At 38.7% G+C, this 25602-nt stretch overlaps 1 protein-coding gene and 1 pseudogene across 1 annotated transcript in view; one reads left to right on the plus strand and one right to left on the minus strand.

The window, feature by feature from the left end:
* Positions 1-25602, plus strand: part of LOC122807556 (thrombospondin type-1 domain-containing protein 4-like) — a 1503485-nt gene that overhangs the window by 1382907 nt on the left and 94976 nt on the right. The gene's annotated exons all lie outside the window — the stretch shown is intronic.
* LOC122807639 lies at positions 14721-15817 on the minus strand (annotated as a pseudogene).

The raw sequence follows: 25602 nt of genomic DNA on the forward strand, positions 1-25602 counted from the left end.
AGGGAGTTTGTGTTTCCAAAATCCAGGAATCTCTGTGCATGTACATTTGGTGTCCTATAGCATTCCATTTAATTGTGGGGTAATTAAAGTCATCCATGAATATGGTATAGGGTTGGATGGTTAGTGTTTCTAATATGTTTAAATGTATGGTATGGGTTTCCTGGATCATGGAGGGGGAACTACGGCTTGCAAGGAAGTGGTATTAGATTCTGCCTGTGGTGATTTGGACATGGAGCAGCTCAAGTACATCATCCTGTTTGACCAGCCTTGAAGTATATTTATCTTTGATGTAAATAGAGACACCTCCACCTGTAGCCCCTGCCTGTGAAGTAGCTGGCCTAAATGTGTGGAAGGCATTATAACCTAGCAGTGTGCTCTCCATGGCTTCAAACCATATCTCAGTGACCACACAGACATCAGCATTCTCTAGGGTGACGAGAGCTTCTAGGGAGTGAAGTTTGTTGTTTAGACTTCTAGCACCGAACAGTAATACCTTTAGACATACCTTTTATGAGTGTTTACTTTTATGAGTGTTTACTTTTGTTCTACAGTTTAAGTGCATGCCATAATATAAGACAAGAATGTAAAATGTACATGTTCAAACATATACTTATAATCCATATTTATTTATTAATTTATTTAATGTTTGATAACTCAGAAAATGGACTGATTCAAAAAGATGTGTTTTAGTCACTGCCCATGGACAAATATGAACAGAAGGTGTGCCAGCAATATAAATATACAAGCAGAGCAGATAAGTTGACAGTGAGTGAGTAGTCAAAGAAAGCAATGATAATGTGTACCCCCTTCAGTACACAGGCATACTGAGCAGCAAAGGTACAAATGTAGAACATGGTTATTAACATAGAGTCAAAAGAAATACAATAAATAAGCTGTACGAAGACTGCATAAAAATAAGTAACTCCACACAACTTCAATGAATAATTAGCTCAAAAGACTCATAGAATACCTGAACTGCTTTTGTTTAAACAGAATAAACAAACAAAGTTTATATAAAAGAAAAGAAAAAAGATTATTTAAGCAAAAGGCATAGCAGTCATATACAGAACATATACGGAATCAAAACCATACAATGATGGCAGTGTTTTACGTAAAATGTTCAAGTGAATAAAACCACAAACCTGATTATAGGTTCATACTAGGCTAACTGCCTTTTTGGGCCAATTTAAGCCTAGCCAATTACCCCATGTCAGACTCAAACCCTGCACCTTGTGTTTCTAATGTAAGCACCTTAACCATTACGCCAACCTCCACCCCTGGAAATCCTGGATTACAGTATATTTCTGAACATAGGTTCATAGGTAGGTACTAGGCTATCGGCCCAAGGGCCTAAGTAAGCCTAGCCAACAAGGTTCCTTGGCTTACACCACCCAAGAAAGTTATTTTCCTGTGCCCCTGTAGAGAAGAGCCACAGAAGTAATCCCCGGGGTGTATTTCCTATTTCCCATCCACTCATCAAGATTTTTCTTGAAGAGTGCTAATGAGGAACTTTGCTTGACATAGATGGGGAGCTTGTTCCAGAGTATGGGAAGTCTCTGGGACAGGAATCTATCCTTTCAGCATGTCCTGTTTATTGTGGTGACAAGGTATAGGTCCCTAGAGTGTGTAGCTCGGAGGGATTGGGATTTCTTTAGTTGCAGCATGTCCAACAGCTCTGAGTTTGATATAGCTTTATATGTTAAGCAGAGATCACCTCGGAGTAGGTGATATGCTACAGAGTAAAGCTGGAGTTTTTTGAGATGGTCAGTGTAGGGCATCTGTTTGAGGCCAGTAATCTTCTTTGTGTGGTACTTCTGTGGCTTTTCCAGCTGCTGCAGATGTCTTAGGTTCATAGGTTCATAGGTTCATACTAGGCTATCTGCCCTAGGGCATTTATAAGCCTAGCCAGAGTGTGTTTGGCTTTCACCATCCATTTTAAATGAATTTTGCTATGCCCTTTTTCGAGGTTAGTATACTGTGCCTCTGTCTAACAGTGACACAGAAGAGATACCTGGGGTAAACCTACTATCTCTCATCCACTCATCAAGATTCCTCTTGAAGAGAGTCAATGAGGGACTCTGCCTAACCTGGACTGGGATTTTATTCCAGAGTGAAGGGAGCCTCTGGGTTATGAATCTGTCCCTCCAGCATGTCCTATTTATTTCAGTGCTGAGGTTCAAGTCTCTCGAGCACGTAGCTCGATGGGATTTGGATTTTCTGAGGTGCAGCATGTCCATTAATTCCGGGTTGGACATGGCTTTATACGTCAGGCACAGATCGCCTCTGAGCAGGCGGTATGCCACTGAGTAGAGCTGGAGTTTCTTTAACCGGGTAGCATATGGCATCTATTTGAGCCCTTTGATCCTCTTTGTGAGGTACTTTTGGGGTCTTTCCAGTTGCTGCAGGTGTCTGGTAAGGTACATCCTAAAAGGGGCATTGTACTCAATTATGGGTCTGATGAGGGATGAGTAAAGAGGCACGATGACCTCCCCTGATCTAGATGTGAATCGCTTCATGATTAGGCAGGCTATATAAAATGTTTTTCTAACCACTTTGATCACGTGGTTATCAAATGAGAGATTGCTATCAACTTGGGTCCCCAGGTCCCTAATTACTTAATGGATTACCACCTATGTGGTAATTTGTGGGCACTTTGTTTTTGCCAAAGGGGATGACTATACACTTTTTGGCGTTTAGCTTGAGGCCATGGCTCTAGCACCAGTTGTCTGTTTCTATGAGGCCCTTTTGTAGGATGCTTGTGTTGGCTGGAGAGTCGATTATGGCGCCCAGTTTGCAGTCATCTGCGAACTTGGTCAGCCACAGTCCTTCCGTGTTAGCCTGTACCTCCGAGAAATATATACCAAACAAGAGAGGTCCCAGGACTGAGCCTTGTGGGACGCCACTTGTAACTGATTTGGAGTCTGACATGGCTCCAGCAATTCTAACCATGTGGGTTCTGTCCTTGAGCCAGTTTGCAACCGATCTAGTGACATAGGGGTTTATATTTAAGCTGGTGAGCTTATCTATAATGCCCGAGTGGGGTATTGTATCGAAGGCTTTTGCAAGGTCTAGGTAGGCTGTGTGGACCACCTTCCCCTCGTTAATGGCCTTGGTGACTGTTTCAAAGAAATCAACCAGGTTTAAGAGGCAGGATCTGCCCTTAACAAAGCCAAACTGGGTAGGATCCAGTGTCTGTAGGTCCCCAATATCTTTATTTATGAGGTCCATGATGATCCTTTCCATAGCTTTGCAAACCAAGCTAGTCAGGCTTATGGGGCAATAGTTTCCAGGATCCGTTGAGGCACCACCTTTGTGGAGAGGGACCACTGTTGCTGTACGCCACTCTTTGGGTACATATCCTGTAGTATGGCTGAGATTGAACAGTAGTTTTATGTTTGGGTTTAGTTCTTCTTGGAGTTCATGTAGGATGCAGCCCGGGACACCATCTGGTCCCATTGATGCTGTGTTTTTTGCTTTGGAGAGGACAGCTCTTACCTGAGCATCTGAGATGTCAGGGGGGTAGCACTCTGCTGGGATAGATATTTGCTCTTTTGGTGGGGAAGGGGGGGGAGAAGTTTATGCTGAACCTGTCAGCTAGGATGTTGGCAATGTCTGTGGGTTCGGTGTATTTTTTGTCATTTTGGACTAATTCTGAGCATATCTGGGAATTCCCACCCAGGTTCCTAACATAACTAAAAAAAGCCTTGTGATTATCCTTAGTGTCCTGTGCAATTTGCCTCTGGAAGCTGGCCTTAGACGATTTTATGAGTGCCCGTAGTTTTTTGCTAATACATATCAGAGATGCCTTCCCTTTTTGGGATTTTGCTTTATCATGTAGTAGCTTCCTCCTTCTATTGTATAGTTTGTTTATGGCTGGGGTCCACCAGACAGGACACCTAACTTTGGAGGATTGGATCTTGGTTTTATTTGGGATTGTATGATCCATGCATTCCTGAAGGTGTTCATAGAATGCATTTATAAAGGATTCTGCAGTCTGGGCCATATTTTCCACAGGCCCGGGGGCTTCGAAGGATTCCACCTCAGTTTTGAGGAGTGTGGAATTTGCTTTAGAGAAGTTTTTCACTGTGGTTTTCTGGGCAGGGGCTGGGGTCGGGATGTGAATATCTAGTGAGATTAGTTTATGGTCTGATCTTACCAGTGAGGGATACACTTCTGGTCTGGAGCATACAGTCCCCCTGCTGGTGATGATCAGGTCCAGTATGTTTTCCCCTCTTGTGGGAGTGGCAACAAGTTGTTCCATAGCATTTGAGTTTATAAATTCTAGGAACCTTCGGGCTAGGGTTTTGGAGCTAGAGTAATGCTCCCAGTCTATGTTAGGGTAGTTGAAGTCGCCCAATATAATGGTGTTTGGAGAGACCTTCATATTTTCCAGTGTTCTCAGGAAGGCCGAGTAGGGTTCCTGGGTTTGGGAGGGTGGTCTGTAGCAGGCAATAAACTGGAAGGCAGTTTTACCCACTGTTAGTTGCACATGGATAGTCTCTGATGCTTCGCGCTGTACCACCAACCTGGAGGTGTGGGTATCTTTGATGAATATTGATACTCCCCCTCCTTTTGTGGTTCGATCCAAGTTTTGGGGCAGAAAAACATGGTATGAGGTATAACCTGGTAGTGCTGGGGTGCTCTCAGGAGCCTTGATCCAGGTTTCTCTTACTGAACAGATATCGATGTTCTCCATGCTAAGGAGAGTTTTGAGTGCATGCATCTTGAGGTTTAGACTTCTGGCGTTGAGTAGCATTACTCTTAGTTTCTTATCCCTTGTGATACCTATGGAGGTGGATTTGTCTTTTGAGCCTTGCCTAAAAAAGGCACTATGGGGGTGGCAAGAGCCTTTGCCAATATCCGAAAGCCCAGGGGTGACAGGTGCAAGCCGTCCCTAGTGAAGCATTGTGGCTTGTCGAGCATGTCATCCCAGGCAGACAGGCACTGGATCCCCTTTGAATTACACCAATACGTAAGCCAATTGTTGAAATTGATCATCTTGTCTTCATATTGTGGCATCATTCTTGGTGAGGTACATTCCAAAAGGGGCGTTGTACTCTATAATGGGTCTAATGAGTGTTGAGTAGAGGGGAACAGTTACCCCTTTTTTCCTGGATGAGAACCCTTTTGTGATGAGGTGTGCCATGTAGAAGGATTTCCTGACTGCTGTGGTGATGTGATTATCAAAGGAGAGACTACTGTCCACCTGGGTCCCAAGGTTTCTTATCACACATTCTGCATTAAGTAGACTGCCACTTATGTGGTAGTTCATGGGTAAAGACTTTTTACCAAAGGGGATGACAATGGACTTTTTGGCATTGATCTTGAGGCCATGGCTCTGACACCAGGCATGTGTCTTAGTGAAGCCCTTCTGCAGGATCTCCACATTAATTTGGGACTCGACTATGGCTCCTAGTTTGCAGTCATCTGTGAACTTCATTAGCCAAAGGCCTTCTGTGTTAGGCTGTACTTCAGAGAAGTAGATACCAAACAGGAGAGGTCCCAGGACTGAACCCTGTGATACTCCACATGACACTGGTTTGAGGTCAGATTTGGAGTCTGCAACTTTTACAGTGTGGGTTCTGTCAGTGAGCCAGTTGGCAACCCCATCTTATGACATAGGGATTTATACCTAGTTTAGTGAGTTTAGCTATAATTCCAGAATGGGAGATGGTGTTGAAAGCCTTGACAAGGTCAAGATAGGCTGTGTGAACCACCTTACCTTCATCTATGGCTTTGGTGACTGCCTCAAAGAAGTCGATCAGGTTCAGGAGGCATGATCTGCCTTTCCCAAACCCAAACTGGGTAGGGTCCAGAGTTTGGAGGTTACCAATGTCTTTTTTTATGAGTTCCATGATGATACGTTCCTTGGCCTTACAGACCAGGCTCATCAAGCTAATAGGGCAATAGTTTCTGGGATCAGTGGTGGCTCCCCCTTTGTGGAGTGGGATAACTGTTGCTGTGCACCATTCAGTTGGCACAAAGCCTGACGTGAGGCTATGATTGAACATGGTGCTTAGGGGAGCCAGTTCATTCTGAAGTTTGTGTAAAATGCAGCCTGGAATGTTGTCCAGTCCCATGGATGCTGTGCTTTTGGCTTTAAAGAGTGCAGCTTTTACCTGAATAGTTGTGATTACAGGGACCCTGCATTCTTCCTGTATAGATATGGGCCTTTTAGGGGGTGAGATGGGGGTAAAGTTAGCCCTTAACCTATCTGCCAGGATGTTGGCAATATCAGTTGATTCTGTAATTTTCGTGCCATTGTGCTATAACTCAGAGCAGATCTGGGTGTTGCCATTGAGATTCTTGACATAGCTATAGAATGCTTTGTGGTTGTCCCTAGAATTAGTGGCAATTTTGTTTTTGTAGCTAGCTTTGGAGGATCATATAAGGTATCTCAGCTCCTTACTGAGGCTGACCAGAGAGCTTCTCAACTCATGGGATTTTACTCTCTTTTGCAACAGTTTCTTCCTTCTGTTGTAGAGTTTATTTATGGCGGGGGACCACTAGATTGGCTTCCTTTTTTTGGAGGATAGCATCTTGGGTCTGTTTGGGATAGCACAATCCATGCACTCATGTAAATGCTTATAGAGTATATTTGTGTAGTATTCAGCAGTTGTAACTGTATTGTCCATCTGCATAGGTGTCATGAAGCTCACCACTTCTGTCTTAAGAAGCATGAAGTTAGCTTTGGAGAATTTTTTTTACTGTGGTTTCCTTAATGGGGGGTGGGGGCGGGATGCAGATATCTAGGGTGATTAGCTTATGGTCGGATCTGACCAACGAGCAGTTGACTTCAGGTGTGGAATACCGGTCACTAATGTTGGTAATAACTAGGTCTAGGATATTGTTGCCCCTGGTGGGGGTGTGGATAAGTTGATCCAGGGCATTGGAATTTATGAATTCCAGGAAGCATTGAGCAAAGGAGTTGGTACATGTGTAGTATTCCCAGTTAATGTTAGGGTAGTTGAAATCGCACATTCTTAGGGTGTTTGGTTGAACCCTAATATTTTCCAGTATATCAAGAAAAGAGGAGTGGGAATTCTGAGGCATGGTGGGGGATTTGTAGCAAGCAATACTTTGGATTGCAGTTTTTCCCAGAGTTAGTTGCACTTGGATAACCTCAGATGCATTATGCTGAGCAACTAGCCTGGAGGTGTGGATATCTTTAATGAATATGGACACACCTCCGCCTTTGGTGTTCCGGTCCAGGTTAGATGGCTGAAAAGTGTGGTATGAATTATACCCTGGTAATGCAGGGGTGCTCTCTTCCCTGGAGCTTTGAACCAGGTCTCAGTCACTGCACAGATATTGGTGTTCTCCATTTTAAGGAGTGCCTCTAGGGAGTACATTTTGAGATTTAGACTTCTAACATTGAGTAGTATTATCCTCAGTTTTTGCTTGCCTGTTTCTGTTACGGTGGTGAATTTGTCATTTGAACCTTGCCTAAAAAGCATTATAGGGGTTTCAAGAGCCTTAGCCAGTATTCGGAATCCCAGGGGTGACAGGTGCAGGCCATCTCTGGCAAAGCATTGTGGTCTGTCGACCATGTCGTCCCAGGTGGACAGATACTGGATCCCCTTAGAATGACACCAGAAGCCTAGACAATTGTTGAAGTCAATAATTTTGTCCTTGTACTGCGTTATCATTCTGAGCGCTGGCTGGGCTACAAGATCAGAGAGCTCTTCCATGTCTCTTTTCATGTAGCCCAGGGAGGTATGTCTCAAGTCATTCACACCAACATGGACAATGACAGAGTCATATTTGTACTTGTTGTGAAGTGACCTGAGTGTGTGGGTTATGTGGCAGATCCTGGCACCCGACAGACAGCTGACAGTAACCTTCTCCCTGTTTAGCCTAGTGAGTAGGACATCAGTGTGCATGACTATAGAGTCACCTATGACTAGTGTGTTGGGTAAGTTGTTTTGCCTTATGGGCTGTGGTTGAGTGGCACACTGAGTCTGTGGGCTATGTGTCATTTGTGTTGTGTTGGGGGGTGGAGTTTGCTTGTGTTTCTGCTTTGGAGGTCTCTTTTGCTTGAGGAGATTATTATTGAGAGCCTCCATGAATGCTTTTGTATTTCTGTGTGTGGATTTTGGTGGTGTAGGTTTCTATGTGATGAGTGTGGCGTCAAGTGTGACTTGACTGTCAAGTTCAGTCTTGGTTGGAGAGAGCTTTACCTCCAGTTTGGCTAGATAAGTGCATCTCTCACAGGTTGTAGTGTTGGGTGGTAGGAGGAGAGGGTTGTCTGTGTACATGAGGCAATTGTTACATTGCCCCAAGATGCGCAGATTCATCAGATAGACAGGAGAGAACACTGGGAGCTGACCCTTTGACATGCCTGAATAAAAAACAATTTTCCTGTAGACAAGTGAGGAAAGTGAGTACAGGAGCTGTTTTTACTCTAGGTAATGAGTAAGGTTGAGTGCTGTAGTAATTTGTAGCTTATTTAGTGCTTACAACAAGTTCTGAATATGTGCTGAGCATGAATAAGCAAAGTCAAGTGCTAAAACTAAGAACTTATATCTGAACTAGACTAGTTACAGGAAAGAAACAAGTGCAAATGCAGGCTTTTAAATCAGAAAGTTGAGAGAGATGGAAAAACTGCTCAAACGGCCAATAACTAGAATTTCTGGGCCAGAACCACTCCTTATGTGGTAGATAGGTTATTTAGTGCTTACCACTCCCACTGATAAGCTTAGCAGGCTTCCCTCCAACACAGACAGGCTTGGTGGGCTCAGAAGCTTACAAACAGTCCTGGATATAGCAAATCTGTATCTGGACTAGACTAGTTATAGGAAAGGCAGGAAACAAGCGTAATTTTTTTTACAGTTAAGCAGAGTTAAGCAGAGTTTTTTTTTTTTTGTAAAGGAAAGGGAGAGAGGTGAAGCAGAAGATAATTCAAGGTTAGGAAACTAAGTGCGTTGGCCTTCTCAAATGTTCTCTCTGTATTAGGTAGAATGAGCTAATGACACTAGACTGGGAAGAGTGTCCCAGATCAAATTTACAGTATGGGGTGGCCAACTGCAAAGCCACCAAGTATAACAGCAAGACACCAACAGGGAGTTAGGGTGGGCAACAATACTACAGCTACTAGCCTACACTCGTTTAGACAGAAAACACTACAGACATGTTTATCACAGCAGAAGAACAGAAGTGAGCCACAAAATGAACGTTTTTAAACAGATAAAGGAGCAAGGAGACTCTACAGAATGCTTTTAACTGCAAACAAATCAAGTATATGATACACTCCTTGGCAGGGAATCAGTACAAACAGGTGCTTAACAAGTACAGAAGATTTCTCATTAATACCATTCACACAGTAAAACTAGCTAAAAAGCTTTATAAACAGTGTGACAGTAAAACCTTATTTATCAGGCCCTGTAAGGCAGACAGTTTTAGATTAACTGTGCAGACTAGTTAATAGCAATTAAATACAGTAAAAACTATGCAGCAGGCAATACAAAGTGCTATATATAAATTGCTAGAAGCAATAACTAGTAGAAATAAGCAAAAAACAGGATACTTATTGCTATATATCTCAGATCAGAGTTGTAGTCAGCGCCCCTCCTCCACTCGGCTCAGTGTGTATAGACATACCCTTCTCTATGGCAAAAACAAATATCTCAAGTACTGAAGGAAAATGTGGAGAAGTCTGCAGCTGAGAGAAATCTCTGCAAGATAGGAGAAGAATGAAAATGTATAAGATAAACCTGGGCAATAATCTACAAAGATTGAGATTTGGGTTCAAGCACCCCTGCATTTCCTTCTTATGTAATAAGGATGAGTGTTATGTACATTTTGTCACTTTTTAATGTATAACAGCAGATCATTTCTGCAGCAGAGATTTTTTTTGTAATATTGAAAGGAAAACAGTCACAGTTCACCAGTTTAAAATAAAATTGAATCTCTCTGGGACAAAACACCATCAGCTTCAGACAAGTAATGTTCTCTCTCTCTATGGTATAAGTATGTGAGTAAAAGGATGGATACTATTGAAAGTGCTGTGCTTTGTATAAGAAAGTGCATGCAAGGAGATTTGCACACTCTTTATGGACAGCTACTTAGTTCCACTCAGAATAGGGCAATTATTTTGCCGACACTGATGAAGAATACCATACCAAGTTCTTTCATTCAATGCATTTGAGCACATCAGCTTTGCTAGAAGACTAATATCGGATCACGTTGTTTAACTTAACCACTGAATTTATATTTATCACTGAATAAAGTCCTATTACATTACAGTACATTTACTTGATACCAGAAAGAGACAAATAACCCTCTATAATCTAGCCCTGTCTTTTTAACTGCATTACATATTGTACTGCCCCTCTATCACTACCATCCTCTTTACTTTTTTCCACTTGTTTCATGCCCTTTTAAATGCCTCTCTGAATTCTCTCTCTTTCCACAATCCATTAAAGTTGCCTTTTCCATGATCCTACAGCCCTCCACGTGAAGAATTACTTTCGGAGTTCCATTGAGTAGTTAGTCTCTTCAATCTGCTGCCTGTCGCCCCTCCTTCCCTTTCTAACCTTCCTCTTCAGGATGAATCCTTAACATCTCCTCTGCATGACCTTGTGCAACAAAATTACATGAACTCATCTCCCCTGGCTTCAAATTAAAACACTATCTGCTGAATCTCTAACATTACTAAGTCATAACAGAAACCCATCAAAATTACTAGAGGTCCCTTCTGGTCACACATCCTTAAAGACTTGATACACAGAATTTTCATTTACAGTATACTGTGGTATGTTGTTTTTGGCTAGGTAAATACCACAAATGTATTTTTAAATTGCCACCTTGATTTTTACTATATTCCACTCTATAGGGCATACCTTTTCACCACTGTTATTTAAAACTTTGTGGTTCTCAAAACATACAAAAATAGCATTTGTATTCTTAATATTTATCACTTTGCCTTCATATTAGTCCATGTAGTACAACTTCAGTGATTAGTTTATTTTCTTTTTGTGCCTGTCGTAATTTTATCCAATGCAGGTGAGATCTAAATTGTCTTTACATGTTACTTGTGAAACTATCCATTTGTTATCTTCTTAGTTCTGCTTTTCCTGACCCTCTTTAAGCATTAATATATTTCTGCTAATAATAAAACTAGATCTCCAGCCAGGATTAACTTTACTTGCTACATCAGTCTTACCTAAAGCTAGAAGCGTAGCTGGTTCATCCAGCTCCCTGGGTCAGTAGTATGAACCAGCACACTACATCCCTCAGCTCTTCAAGCAAAGAGCAGAAAGAAAAAAAAATAATAATAAAAAAAAACATTTCACTGTACTAAGCCAACTGCTGCATTGTAAGTGATCAGCTTATTACAGTTTGATGTATACCACCTCAGTTCTTCCACTGAAGAGAGAGGAAAAAAAGGCTGTTCCTTCTACTAGCACACCAACCAGGAGGCCAGGTGTATGACTTACCCCCCCTACCATGCCCCAGCCACTCAGATCCCATTTGTGTGCCTTGCCCCAACCCTCCTTCAACATGTCTTATTAAAATAAAATAATTTCTTCTTTTAAACTGCAGCAAATTGTTTGCAACAAATATAACAAACTGTTGCTACAGTTTATACCATACTTGCAAGGAGCGCCGCAGTGCCCATGTTTTAGCTTAAAAAAAAAACTTTTCTTCATTTTAAACCACATTGCAAACTGCTTTACACAAATGTAGGAAACTGTTGTTACAGTTTATACCAGGCCTGCATGAAATGCTTTGGCTCTCATGTTTTTGTGTAAAAAAAAAAAATCTTCTTTTTAAGCTGTAGCAAACTGCTTGCTACAAAAATGGCAAAGAGTTGCTACAGTTTAAACCATGCCTGCAAGGAGCACTGCAGTGCTTAGGTTTTTATTAAAAAAATACTTTTAAACTATAGCAAACAGCTTGCTATAATATATCATGCTGCTGCTACAGTTTTGACCACGCATGGAGGAGTGCAGCACTCAGGTTTGACTGCAAATGCAAACCAGCTTTTAAAAGCCGGTATTGCATGAAAGAAATATCAGGATTGGTTGACCATGCCACCAACACTTCACACCTAGACCAGTTGCCTTTCATGCCCCACCCTAGCTATGCTACTGTTTTAAATATTCTCTAGCAGCTAACCTAGATGGTACTAAGATTATGTTGATCTATATTTGAAACATTAGCCACACCCACTCTATGCATCTCTGGGAATTACACAGTTTTGCACCTTAATGTTGTATCACCCATTAGATCTTTCTATGCCTCATCCTTGCTGGTCTAACTATGCTATGATTAACGTGTTGATATAGCCTTATGATTAAAACATGCAGTCAGACAAAGTTTGTATTAAACCACAACTAGATGTACACCACAGTTTTTTCTTGATATAAAACAATATAACTGCCTATGCCCTGAAATCCTGAGTATTGTGAGCTGCCTTCTGAGAAGCAAGTCTGGCACATTGATTTTTGTTGTCCCACTTTTGTCAGCAAAGTCCATTAACTTAGTCTGTTTTCCTTTCCTAATGTAGTTTTGCACCATTTTTCCATATACCTTATGATATTGTTCTTACTGTGAAGGCACTAAACAATTGACCAAGAAGTCAGTTGTTTATTTACTGCAAACATAATCAATCATGCTGTCTGACTCTGAATTGTTACCGTGATCGTAGAAAATGTCATAACTGAAATCTATTTATTTATTCATTCCCACTTTTTAACGAGGTAAGTGAGCTAGTCAACAGACGCTTTTCAGTCATGACTTGGGATAAAATGAGCAGAACAGAAAGCATTGACGAAATAATCATATACTGAAATTTAGAAGCAGATTATACAAAAGTTACAACACTGCAATGATGCATAGAATAAAACAGATAAAAAAGATGCGTAATCATAACCACACAGACAATTGCATATACATTTGCTGTCAATCAGGTTTACATTTTCAAGTAAATTTGTAAAATCGGTGGATGGTTTTAATAGATGAGTTATTAGCCATTACCCATTATCACAAACTTAAATATATTCAGCTTCCTATAGCAGATGGAGTTTTAGATTTTTTTTTTTAAATATTTCTCCATGATTTTTGATTTCTTTAGGAATGTGATTCCATGTAACAGGTTGTAACTTAGATAAGGCTCTCCCACCAATGAAGGGTGGTCTGTTTAGTATTAAGCTGTCTTCCTGGCTACTTTTCAAGGAGTAGTTCTGTTCTCTGAGGGGCAGGATACACCTTGGGGAGGTACATATGCTTAAGAATTTGGAATGTAAGCGTATCAAGTTATAGAGTGACTCTAATAGTTACTGGAAGCCACCTATGTCCCTCTAGAATGCCACAGTGGTGTTTTAGCAGATCTGTTAATAGGGACAATCTGGAGATCTTGTTTTCTATTATCTGTAGCTTTCGTTTTTTATAAACTAAGTGGATACACAGAAGGAGAATAACGTACTCTGTTTTGGGGATTAGTACATTTCTTGCTATTGAAGTCCAAACAGTTGGGGATAAAAGGTATGATATTCTTTAATGCAATTTTAGTTGGAAAAGTACTTTGAAGATGATTATCAGTATATATTCTGAATCTCAGTGTAGAGTCTAGGGTAACACCTAAGCATTAGCTCTTTCAGATGACTTATTGTTTGAGAGGCATTGCAAGAGTTCAAAAATCAGTATAAAATGTGATGTGCTACAATTTACTGAATCAAATAACATGGCTTTAAAGATAGTAGGGTAGGTATATTAATATTCTGAGTTCTTTACTGCTTGGTATGATCTATTACTCTGCAATTAATTCTGGTTAATACTTCTGACACAAAATTCTAACCAGAATGTATATATTCTATTTACTATGGCTATTTTTGTTTTTTGAAATTTGTGTTCTCTAGTTATTTTGTTACTGTTCTTTCATTTACCCATCATCTTCTATGCTATTCCCCTAATAGGCTTCTGTTCCTCGTGTAAAGTACTTGTATATGTATATATATATATATATATATATATATATATATATATTTATATATATATATATATATATATCAGTTTTATACACTTACTATGAATCATGCCTCGTGGCCCAGAAAATGTCTGAAAAGGGTCTTACAGTTAAAATGCAAATAACAAATAAATATACAGTGGATATAAAAAGTTTACACACCCCTGTTAAAATGCCAGGTTTTTGTGATATAAAAATATATTGTTAAATGTATTATAATTAAATCAAAAGGTGCTTCAACAAAATATTAGTTTAAGGGTGTGCACACTTATGCAACCAACATATTGTACATTTTTTATTTTTTATATTTTTTTCCTAACAGATTTGTTTGTTTTTCAATTGAATTGTGCAGGTTATAGGTCACATTAGAGGTGGGAAAAGTTTTGAAATGATTTATTGTGGTCTCATTTTTTATATCACAAAAACCTTGCATTTTAACAGGGGTGTGTAAACTTTTTATATCCACTGTATGCAAACTTGCAACACTATTCTGTACGCCATGAATTTTGGAATACTATAGGAAGCAAACTGTATGGCATGGAATGCAAAGTTTCAAACCCTGCAAGTAAAACTGCAGCAAGACAAGACAACCTGACAAACCACAACATAACTGATTACCCTCCAACATATAATGCTAGCTTACAAGTACAGCTTTGTAAATAAGCTTTTCCAGTTTTCATATGACTTGCGTGAGAACTAGATTGAGGTAAATAGAGATTCAAAAAACTAAATGTAGCTTCCTACAGTCCATTTAGAAACATTTATTATGAACAATGGATGGCCCAGACTCATCATATTCTTGCTTGCTGATCCACATCTGCTGGAAAGTGGACAAAGATGCCAAAATGGAACCACTAATCCATACACAGTATTTGCATTCAGGTGATGCACTGATCTTTGTTTTCATTGTACTGTTGCCAGAACAGTTATTTCCATCTGCATTTGGTCTGTAATGCCAGGATACATAATGGTACCACCAGACAATACTATGTTGGCATAAAGGTCCTTACGGATATCCATATCAGACTTCATGATGGAGTTGTAGGTGGTCTCATGAGTATCCAAGCAAGATGGCTGGAACATTGCCTTTGGACACCTGAAATTTTCATTCCCAGTATTGATCATTTGGCATCAGGCAGTTCATAGTTCTTCTCTAGAATAGAAGGTGATGCAGCAGTAGCCATTTCCTTCGCGAAATCCAGGGCAACGTAATACAGCTTTTCTTTGATATCTCTAACTATTTCTCTTTATGTTGTGGTGAGCTGACACCAATTTCTATCATAATCTTCATAAGGTAATTTGTCAAGTCACATTCAGATAAATCTAGATGAAGTATACCATGGGAAATAGTGTACCTTGCAAGTGGGCACAGTGTGAGACACACCATCTCCAGAGTCCATAACAATACCAGTTGTTTGACCCAAGGCATATAGGAACAACACAGCCTGCATAGCAACATTTATGGCTGGGATGTTGAAAGTTTCAAACATGATCTGTGTCATATTTTCTCTGTTAGCCTTAGGGTTTGTGGGGGCTTCTGTAAGCAAGACAAGGTGTTCTTCTAGAGTAACACACAGCTCATCATAGATGGTAGTGTGACAGATTTTCATTGTGCCACCCCAGATGGTTACAATACTGTGCTCAACAGAATTGGGATACCTAATATGTTTTGTGCTTCATTACCTACAGAGCTGTCTTTTTGTCCCATACCATCCATAACACCTGGATGTCTTGAGCACCCAACAGTGGATGGGACCATTGCTTGAGGGTCATAATCTAAAATAAAACCAGCTTTGCACATCACAGAGCCCTTTTAGTGACAAGTTCAGCAACTTCATCTTCTGTCATTTTTACCTATGTGTTAAGCCTAACTGGAGAATAAGCCAAGATCCACCATCTAAGATGTAACTGTTAGCTGTATCTAATGATATAGCCATTTATTTACCTTGATCAGAACCACAACCAAGTCATCCAAATTTCCTTTGAACTTCGCAGCAACTTCCACTATGTTGAACCTAGCTTACACTTAAATAAGAACAAGTTATTACTAACTCCTTCTCCTGAAAACCTAGGCGTACCAATTTAAAAGGGCAAGTTCCTATTTATCTGCTTACTTAAGTACTCCCCATTTGGACCCAAACTGCTGTCCTAATGCCAGCTTGTCCAACACAATAGGCAGTTACCTGGTGGAATCTCCACTGAGTGGAGTGAGCTATATATATATATATATATATATATATATATATATATATATATATATGTGTGTGTGTGTGTGTGTGTGTGTGTGTGTGTGTGCGCGTGTGTTTGTGTGTGTGTGCGTGTGTATGGTTTTATATATATATATATATATATATATATATATATATATATATATATATATGTATGTGTGTGTATATATTTTTTCTATGTGTTTGAATGCATGGAGGGCTTTCAGTCAGTTGCTTGAATCACATGAGCTCTTACACAGTATTACTGTTTTTAATTTTTCCCATGCTGCCTGCTAACTCAACACTTTCTTGAGGGAGCAATCAGTTAGGAAATCATCAGTGCTTCATTTTTTCCCATCTTGTAGTCCAAACCCCTAGTGAGCACACCACTAGCATGCTCAGAGTTTGCCATGCAATTGGCAATTTGTGATGGCATGTCATATACTACTGCAAGTGATGTAACCCCCTTACAAATGATTTGTCCCCTTGGAATTAGTCATTCCATGGGGTCTACAGTCTCCATTGGGGATTCGACCAAGTGTATGTGCTCCAAGAGCTTGCATTCCTACACCACAACTCCCCACCACCAAAGAGAGGAAAGCCTGCAAACACGTGTAATTCCTCTCCTTCCCCATTAACAGCTGCAGCAGGCATCTAAGATGCTAATCAAATTCTGATCACTTGGGTCACATCCAAAGCTTTTGCTTTCTCTACCAATAAAGATGGCATATTCCAGATCTTGCAATAACAGTTCAGTCATTCATTGTATTTTTCTGCTGAAAAACTTACAAGTAAGGTTTTGTTGACCTGTACCCCCCCCCCCGAAAGATGGACATGGTCATCCTCCCTGCCAGCTCTGTCAAGTGCCCAAGTTGCTAATTTGGATCTCCTGTGCTGTAGTCAGGGTCTTTTCCCTCTGTACCACAGGAAGTGGGTCTATCTTTTTCTCTAGCTATATCTGTCTATCTAGGTATTGATCTATATATATATATATATATATATATATATATATATATGATGTATATGTGTATATATATATATATATATATATATATATATATATATATATATATATGTATATATACACACACACACACGCACACACATCTATACATAGCTGCACATATGCATATGCATAGTGCATGCATGTGTGTGTGTGTGTATGTGTGTGTGTGTGTGTGTGTGTGTGCATATATGAATGCTTGTAATGCCGGATATGGACACTATAAAGTATTCCATCAATCAGTAGGTTTCACAGACAGTTGAAGGGGCAGAAGATGTAGAGATACACACTGGCATGGGGTAAAATGAAAACCATAGGCACTGTAAATGGTATTTAATCTTAACCTTCAAATTTAAGGGGTAAAAACCTTGTCTTGGGCCAACAAACCAACCATGACTGACTGTATGAAGAAAGCCATGCAAACAGAAGAAAATAAAGATGGAGATATGCATACAAATGTAACTCGTTGGTAAGCTCAAAGATGGTAAATTTTATACCTACTTATTCTTCCCATGAAATTACAATTTGTATATTGTTGTAGTTTCTTACAATGGCTTGAAACAATGTTAAGGAAGTGATATCCTTACATGCAGGTTGTATTAATGGCAGCAGTTGCAATTATATTCATTTTTCCTGTGTTTCCTTTGATGCAGCAGTGAGCTGAGTGGAAATATTTAAGATTCCCTGAAATAATTCACACTACTAAGATCCAGTAACAGAATACTCAGTTAAAAGCTGAAACTACATTTATGAAATGTTACATTTCAGAGTGCAGGTTGTAAGAATTATGAAACTGTAGTAATGCAATAAAAGCTTTTTATTAACTGCCTTTTTTCAAGAATAAAACTTCAGACATATAACATCCAGTGCTTAATGCATTGGTGGCATGCATGCGTACCTGGTGAAAGTTAAAGTTCTTGCGTTTATAAAATATGTTAGAAGCAAACACAGTTATGTAGTATCTGAAATATTATTATGTACTATCTGAAATATTATAAATAATACAGGGGGATATGAATAACAGAAAAAATCATGACAGATACATTACATTACACAACATATTCTAAGATTCTGGAGTAGGCTTTTATTACTCCGAGAAATAAAAGTTCCTTTAAAAATAATTTTAATGTGTATGTGGGAAGTAAGATATATCAACAGAGGTTACTGCAGTCCAGGTCAGTAGGTCATAAGCTTGACAATTGAACATATGAACCTGCAAATGTGTATTCAATTTTTTGAGTTAATTTTCAGAAGGCTCTTCTTCTGTAATTTCAGGGTATAAGAAAGTTATGTCAAGTGCTATAATTAGAGTAGCTTTAGAAACATGGGTTTTATGAAATGAATAAGCAAGGGATGCCATATAAATATTTGTACAGTAAGTTAGGAGAAGGTCTTATTCCACAGGTGATTACAGAACGTCATACTTAATGCTAATGCTTCCAGCCTGCAGGTCTGTTATCCCAGTAATACCTGAAAGTATATACACAGTGTATGAAAAATTAGGTGACTATCAAGCTACAGAAAAACACAATCTACTCGTTGTGTTTTGTTTTTATGTTTGTCTTATTCTTGGGGCAACACAAATTAGTGTGGCACATTGTGTGGTCCAGTTCAACCATTCTTCTCAGACTGCAGGCTATGAAGCAAATCTGGATCAAATAACATGATAAGGAATACTGATCTTCTGGTGTTAATGGCTGTAAACCTGAGGTGTACTTTTAACGACTCAGAATGTTTGGCATTTAGCATTAACTGAAAAATGAGATCACAATGCCTTTTGAAACCGTAAAGGCTACACAAACATCTAATGCATTACTTTTCCAATTTAGTGTGCCTTTTGAGAACAGAATGAGTATAGACATTGCATTATATTCTTTTGAATTTTTTAGCTGATTGAGGGACTCCTGAAAGACTAAGGAAGCCTTTTGTTTTTATATAACCTTGTTAAAAGGCACCCAGCAGTCACCATGAACTTTACAATCCTAACTAGCATTGCAAGCATTGAGGAAACTGCTCTCTTGATTTCTCTTTCAACAGCAGACCTTTAGGTCATTTAATTATAATCACTTTATTGGTTATAAACACAGTAGGGCCTTTGTTTTGATGTGGAATTTTTGCCACCAGCATCTTCATATGTACTAAGCAAAACTGAGCATAATTGGGAATCTGGACAGAGGGACTGGATAGGTTTAAACTTAAGACACTTTACTTTAATGAGTACTCGTACAGACCGCTAATAGTGTGTTTTATGTGCATGCTTTAATATTTCAGGAAATTTCATGTTCATTCACTGTATTTAAATCTTTCAGAATGAAAAAAAAAATCTGACTATCCTAAGCTAAAATGTAAGCCTTGTCATATACAGTGCTGCTTGCTTAGTTTATATGCTTTCATCCTGTGGAAAACAAGGTCTGCAATATTTTTTTTTAACACTTCAGAATACAAATGTAGAATTTTACCTTGTTTAGTACACATATATGAAATAGTATTAAGAAAAATATGCATTTTCTTTCAAGATAAGGCATTATTTTGTTATCCATGTAATCTTGGTTTGCAGTCATACTTAGGTTTCTGGGAATTACCAAAGCAAGGCAGATTTAGTTTCATAAGAAAAATCTTCTACATACAGCAGTTACATTTTATTTAACTTTTTTCATTTCTTAGAAGTGCAACTGAGGTTTCACATAGAAGAAATTGTAGGATGAAAACTGACTGTTAGTTTTGATGACCACTTTTAGAGTTGAAAATTGTAGTTTTACTCGGTCTGCTACTAATTTAAGGTAGTCCACGGTGGTGGTGCTGCGGTAGCGTTGTCGTCTCACAGTAAGACGCTGTCTGGTTCGACTCTCAGCTAGAGCGTCTTCTGCGTGGAGACATGCGTGAATGGGCATATCTTCGTTGAAGGTCGTGCATCAGGGCTGGTAACTCAGCACATAAAAATCAACTACCAATCATTAGCGGACCGGAGTTCCGCTGTGGCGACCCCTAACCGGGAAAAGCCGAAAGACACAAACAGACACAAGCAAGTCTTTACATTTGGTGTGAAGGTCGAAATGAAAACAAGGCAGCCTCCATTTCTTATACAAATGGTGTTTGGTGTTATCATCTCTTTCAGTGAGCCTGTTTTATTAAGCATGACATGACATAAGGACACAAAATAATCTTTGACCTAAAATTTAGTGCTTAACCCCCCCCCCCACCCCCCAACAAAAAAAGGAAAGAAAATAAAAAATGTGGAACCACTGCAGAAGTCTAGGGTAGCACTTACATTACACAAATTAAAATACTTCACATTGGAGATCTTAGTAGAATTATGTTCAAACAAATAAGTGTGGCTCTAGAAACTGACCATCTGGGGTACTAACTATAAAGACTTCTAAGTTAATGTTCAAATACATTTCCTGGAGAAAGGTGTAGATAAATGTTAGAATCATCTAAGCTAGAAAAGTGCTGACATGTTAGATCATGGAGGTTGTTAGATGTTTTCTTCCTCAAGTATTCATACAAAGCAAACTTATCTCTTGTCTACAGTTTCATAGCACTTGCTTTTCTTATCATTAGCTAGGCAATGCCTTTACTAATGCAGTGACCCATTTGACCATAGAGTCTGAGATGCCATGTCCTGAAATGCAGAAAAAAATATACTGAAAATGCAGAAGAGTGAATAATTATTATTGCTTTTGTTCCTTAAACTTGATTGAAATACTCCATCCACCACAAACTTATCTCTTCCAACTCCAAGACTGCCATACCTAAAAGAAAAGGGAATATTTAAAGAAACAGTAATCTCAGTCTTAAAATGTGTAAGTCCAGATTTTCAGTCAATCAGTCTCCAGATTCCAGGATGAAAGTAGTGCAAAATAAATGTATTTTAGTTGTTTTGTCCACAGGAGTGCTTTATTTGTTTATTTTTTATTTTTTTTTTTTTTTGCACATAGTCTCAGACCTGTTATTATTTTTTGTAGGTTTTCAGTGGTTCCTTGACAAGGCCTGCAACAGAGAGAAAACAGGAAATGATTTTATTGAATTAACAGCTTTAAGAAAGTTTAAATTCTGTTTCCACACAGTTCTTAAAGGACTCCAGTGTTGTCTCACTGTACTGTCTCAGTATATACATATGGTAATGCCTTGCGGGAATTGTTTGTGACCGATAAGGAAGAACAGGAGTCTTGCGTGAATGAGCACACTATCATTGCAGACAGTGATGACAGACTGTTCCACAGTTTGAGGCAAATAAGTGGTAACTTTTCAGCAGCCAGCACTAATTACTGGTTGATTTTTAGGTCATTAGAGAGTTTAGGGAATTCACAATCTAATGATTACATCAAGCCCAGTTCTATCAAGAAGGGAATCAGGACATTTCACAAATAAATAAGAGATGAAAGAAAGACAAAAGGAAAGGTGGTAAAGCTAAAAAAAATGGCTAACGGTAAGCAAAAGGAAAGTACTAAAAGCTTGATATGTAAATGAATACTTTTGCTTGATATTCCTGAAGGAAGGGAAAATGTTTTGGAAAAAAATGTTACACTACAAAGGATGGACAGGTTCATCACAGTCCCTTCAAAGTGAACAGAAAAAAAAACAGGTTGATTACAGTCCTAAGGGTGGGTTTATGGACTATATCAAGAATCTAAAGGTACAAAAGGTCAGGCTGTCTTCATGCCAGAATTCTTACAGAAAGGGGTCTGAATGGAGACATAATCAGCAAGCAAAGGAGAGTACTGTTGCTGAAATTGAATTGATCCTCAAGTCTTGGCAAGTACCTTCATGAGATGGACCCTATTTTTCACAAAATCTCACCAAGATGACACTGATATATAAACTGTATTTATATAAATATAGCATATATCATGGACAGAAGTAGGTCAATAATTAAAAAAAAGATAGCTGGGTGCACTAGACCCAGGATAAAAAAGTGCCCGATCCTGGTAGGCACACTGGTGCCAGGACTTGAAGAAATGACAGTGTAGAATCCTCAAAATATGAAAACATCCCTACAATGGGGTCAGGCCAGACCCAGGGGAGGATGGCCCCCCTGTTATAGATGGAAGTAGCAGTTCACAAAAATCACAAAAGCTAATAGGCCAAAGAAGAGCCATAAAGATGATAAAGTGGACTACTGAGGATAAGAAAGACTTTTATGTATTGTTACTATTATGCAAACAGTCCAGAATTTCCAGACACAAGATGTACAAAATGATTAAGAGTGAAATTAGAGGAAAGAAAAATAATTCCACAAGAAAAATTGTCAGAAGCTTCAAATAAAAATGATGGTCATTAATACAAGAGATTTGTAAAAAAACAGTATATAGACCAAGAAACTTTGATTTGTTTTGAAAAAGAAGCATCTGAGGAAGTGCAAAAATATAAACAACAAAACCTAGTTATTTCGGAAAGTATAAAAAAGAAATATGGACATGGGAAAGAAAGAGAGATTTGATATTGTTCAATATTTATGCAAAGGCGAAAGCCAAATTAATCAATATAAGGAAGGCAGCTCCAAAGATATTTGAAGAGAAATATAGGCAAATGTATCCAAACATGGAACATTTCACAATAATAAAAATAATATCACAAAGAGGGACTGTAGAAAAGAAGGTAAGTAAAGTAGAAGTTAAAAAATAGAAGTTGAAGTTATGGAGTGTCTGCTAAGTGAAGGATTTGGTGTAGAAGGTCTAACACAGGTTACATCACAGGACGATGGAACACGTCCCCAAAGTAAGGAGAAACAGGAAGATCGGAGATATCTGAAGAAGAAATATGGACATGTGAAAGATAAAGACATTTAATATAGTATAATATCTATGCAAAGGAGAAAGCAAAACTAATCAATACAAAAATAACAGCACCAAAGATATTTGAATAGAAATACAGGTAAAGGAATCTAGACATGGAAAACATTGCAATACAAAAAATAAGAAGACATAGAAGAAAAGTAGACAAGGAGATTATAATGGAGAAGTTAAGGAAATAGAAACTGAGGTTATGGAGTACCTCTGAAGTGAAGGATTCAGTGTAGAAAATCTAATTCAGAAAGCACCACACCAGGATAGAGCAATGGACCTGTAAATTAAGGGGAAACCAGTGGAACAGGAAGCAATTGCTCCAGTTGCCATATGAAGATAGTTGGAACCTTCCACAGGAAACCAGTATAAATGTTCACTTGAAGTTAGACAGCAAGGGAAGGAACAGGAAATTGTGGAAACTCTGATGCAGTCAATGTTGAGTAGTGATAGGGCAGTGAATTCCCATATGACAGAGCAACGGATGACCCAGGATGAAATTGAAGAAAATGTGACAGATGAAGATGCAATAGAACTTTCTATGGAATACCCACAGGAAATGGAAAACAAAAAATGTGCCCTCAGTGTAGAAGAAAACGAGCTAAGAGAAGAGTTGCTTGATTTAATAGACTGCAGAAGGTCAATAAAAAACAAAAAGTCAGAAGACTGATAAAACAAATTAATACAGTAATGACAAATATAAAAGAAAAGTACAAAATAAGCAATTTATTGATGACCCAAAAAAGTTTTATTGAGAACTGGGAAATAAGGTAAAAGGAATTGAAAGACCACCAAAAAAGAAGAAATAGATACATTTTGGAGATGTATCTATGAAGATCCTGTGGAGCATAACAAAGATGCTAAATGGATAGATGAAGTAAAAGAAAGAATAAGAAGTTTAATTGTACAGGATATGAAATGGGATGTAGTAACAGCCAGAGAGATTGAAACAAAGTTAAGAAAAGCTTCTAACTGGAAAACCCCAGGGCCAGATGCAGTACCTAACTTCTGGGTAAAAGTACAAGCATCTTTGCACAAAGATTTAACCATGATTAATAACTATTTATATGCGCACCAACCTGGCTAACAACAGGAAAAACAATGCTTCTACTTAAGAGTGAACCTGCAAGCTACCCAAAAAAATTATAGACCAATAACTTGCCTTCCAACGACATATAAACTATACACTGGAATTCATGACGACAGAGTTTATAGTCATTTAGAAGAAAACTCAGTTATGGCAGTAGAATAAAAGGGGAATAAAATAAAGTCATATGGAACAGAGGATCATTTGCTGTTAAATAAAGTAATCGTGAAGAACTGTAAAAGGGGGAAGAATTTAAGTATGGTATGGATTGACTAAAAAAAAGCATTTGATAGTATCCCACATTCATGGATAAAGGAGTGCTTAAAAATGTATAAGATACACCCTACACTGATCAAGTACATTACCGTGACCTTGAAACAGTGGCAGACCACTTTACAGTTAAGCCATGTCAAAGGGCGAATTATTATCCTAGGGATAAAAATTCAAAGGGGATTACTCCTGGGTGACTATCACTGCTGCTATTCCGCCTTGCCCTTAACCTATTAAGCTGTCTACTTAGCAACTTAGGCCATGGCTATAATTTGGCTCCTAGAAAACAATAAAGTATAAAAACTTCTCATCTTCTCTTTGTTGATGATTTAAAACTGGTAGCTCATCAGATGAGGAGCTGAAAGCACAGCTGCAAGTTGTCAAAACATTTTAAGATGATATAAGAATGTCATGTGGTCTTGATACATGTGCAAAAGCAACCTTTAAAGCAGGAAAACTGCAGTACCAAGTAAACATCAGGTTGGGACAAAAATGTGATATAAAAGAACTTGAGCAAGAGGGAGTATATAAATATTTGGGAATTGATGAAGAATCAACAATAAAACATGAAAAATACTAATAAAACATAGTAAGGAATACTTTAGAAGACTTAAATTAATCCCGAAAACAGCGTTGACATCTAGGAACAAAATCAAAGAAATAAACCAATTTGTTCTTCCTGTCCTAACTTGCAGTTTTGAAGTGACTGACTGGCCCCAAAACGTGTTGGATAGATTACATAGGAAAACAAGAAGGATGCTTCCATGCTCACCAAATGATTTATAAAAATCAGTGCATACCAAGATTATATATTCCCTGTTTCGAAGTAGGGATGGGCCTCCTTGAAACTGATTACATAGCACTGCACTTGTGGGACTGCATACATATCTGCTGACCTCATAAGACCCAAATATAGTGAAAGTTTTGAAGCACGAGAAGAGTAAATCTAAGGTGGCTTCCCTGCTTTGTCTAGCAGAAGCATATCGGTGTCAAGTAGGAATGGAAATCAAATGACAAGTAGATATAAAATCAGGCAGCAACTGAATGTGCTAAAAAACGAAAGAATATCAGGTGAAGGACCATATGGGAAGGCAAGAAATTGGAAAATGCATACATACAGTTGCAAGTATAGAAAACTTCTGGAAGAACCTCATGTTGATCAGGAACAAATGCAGGAATGGTTAGAGAGAGGCGAATTCAAACCAAGAGATGAAAGATTAATATTGGCAACACAAGACAGTGGGCTATGTACACTTTGGTTTACAAAGTCCATTGAACATGTG

The sequence above is a fragment of the Protopterus annectens genome, chromosome 7.part1 (genome assembly GCF_019279795.1).
Source record: "Protopterus annectens isolate FY-2018-M chromosome 7.part1, PAN1.0, whole genome shotgun sequence".
NCBI lineage: Eukaryota > Metazoa > Chordata > Ceratodontiformes > Protopteridae > Protopterus > Protopterus annectens.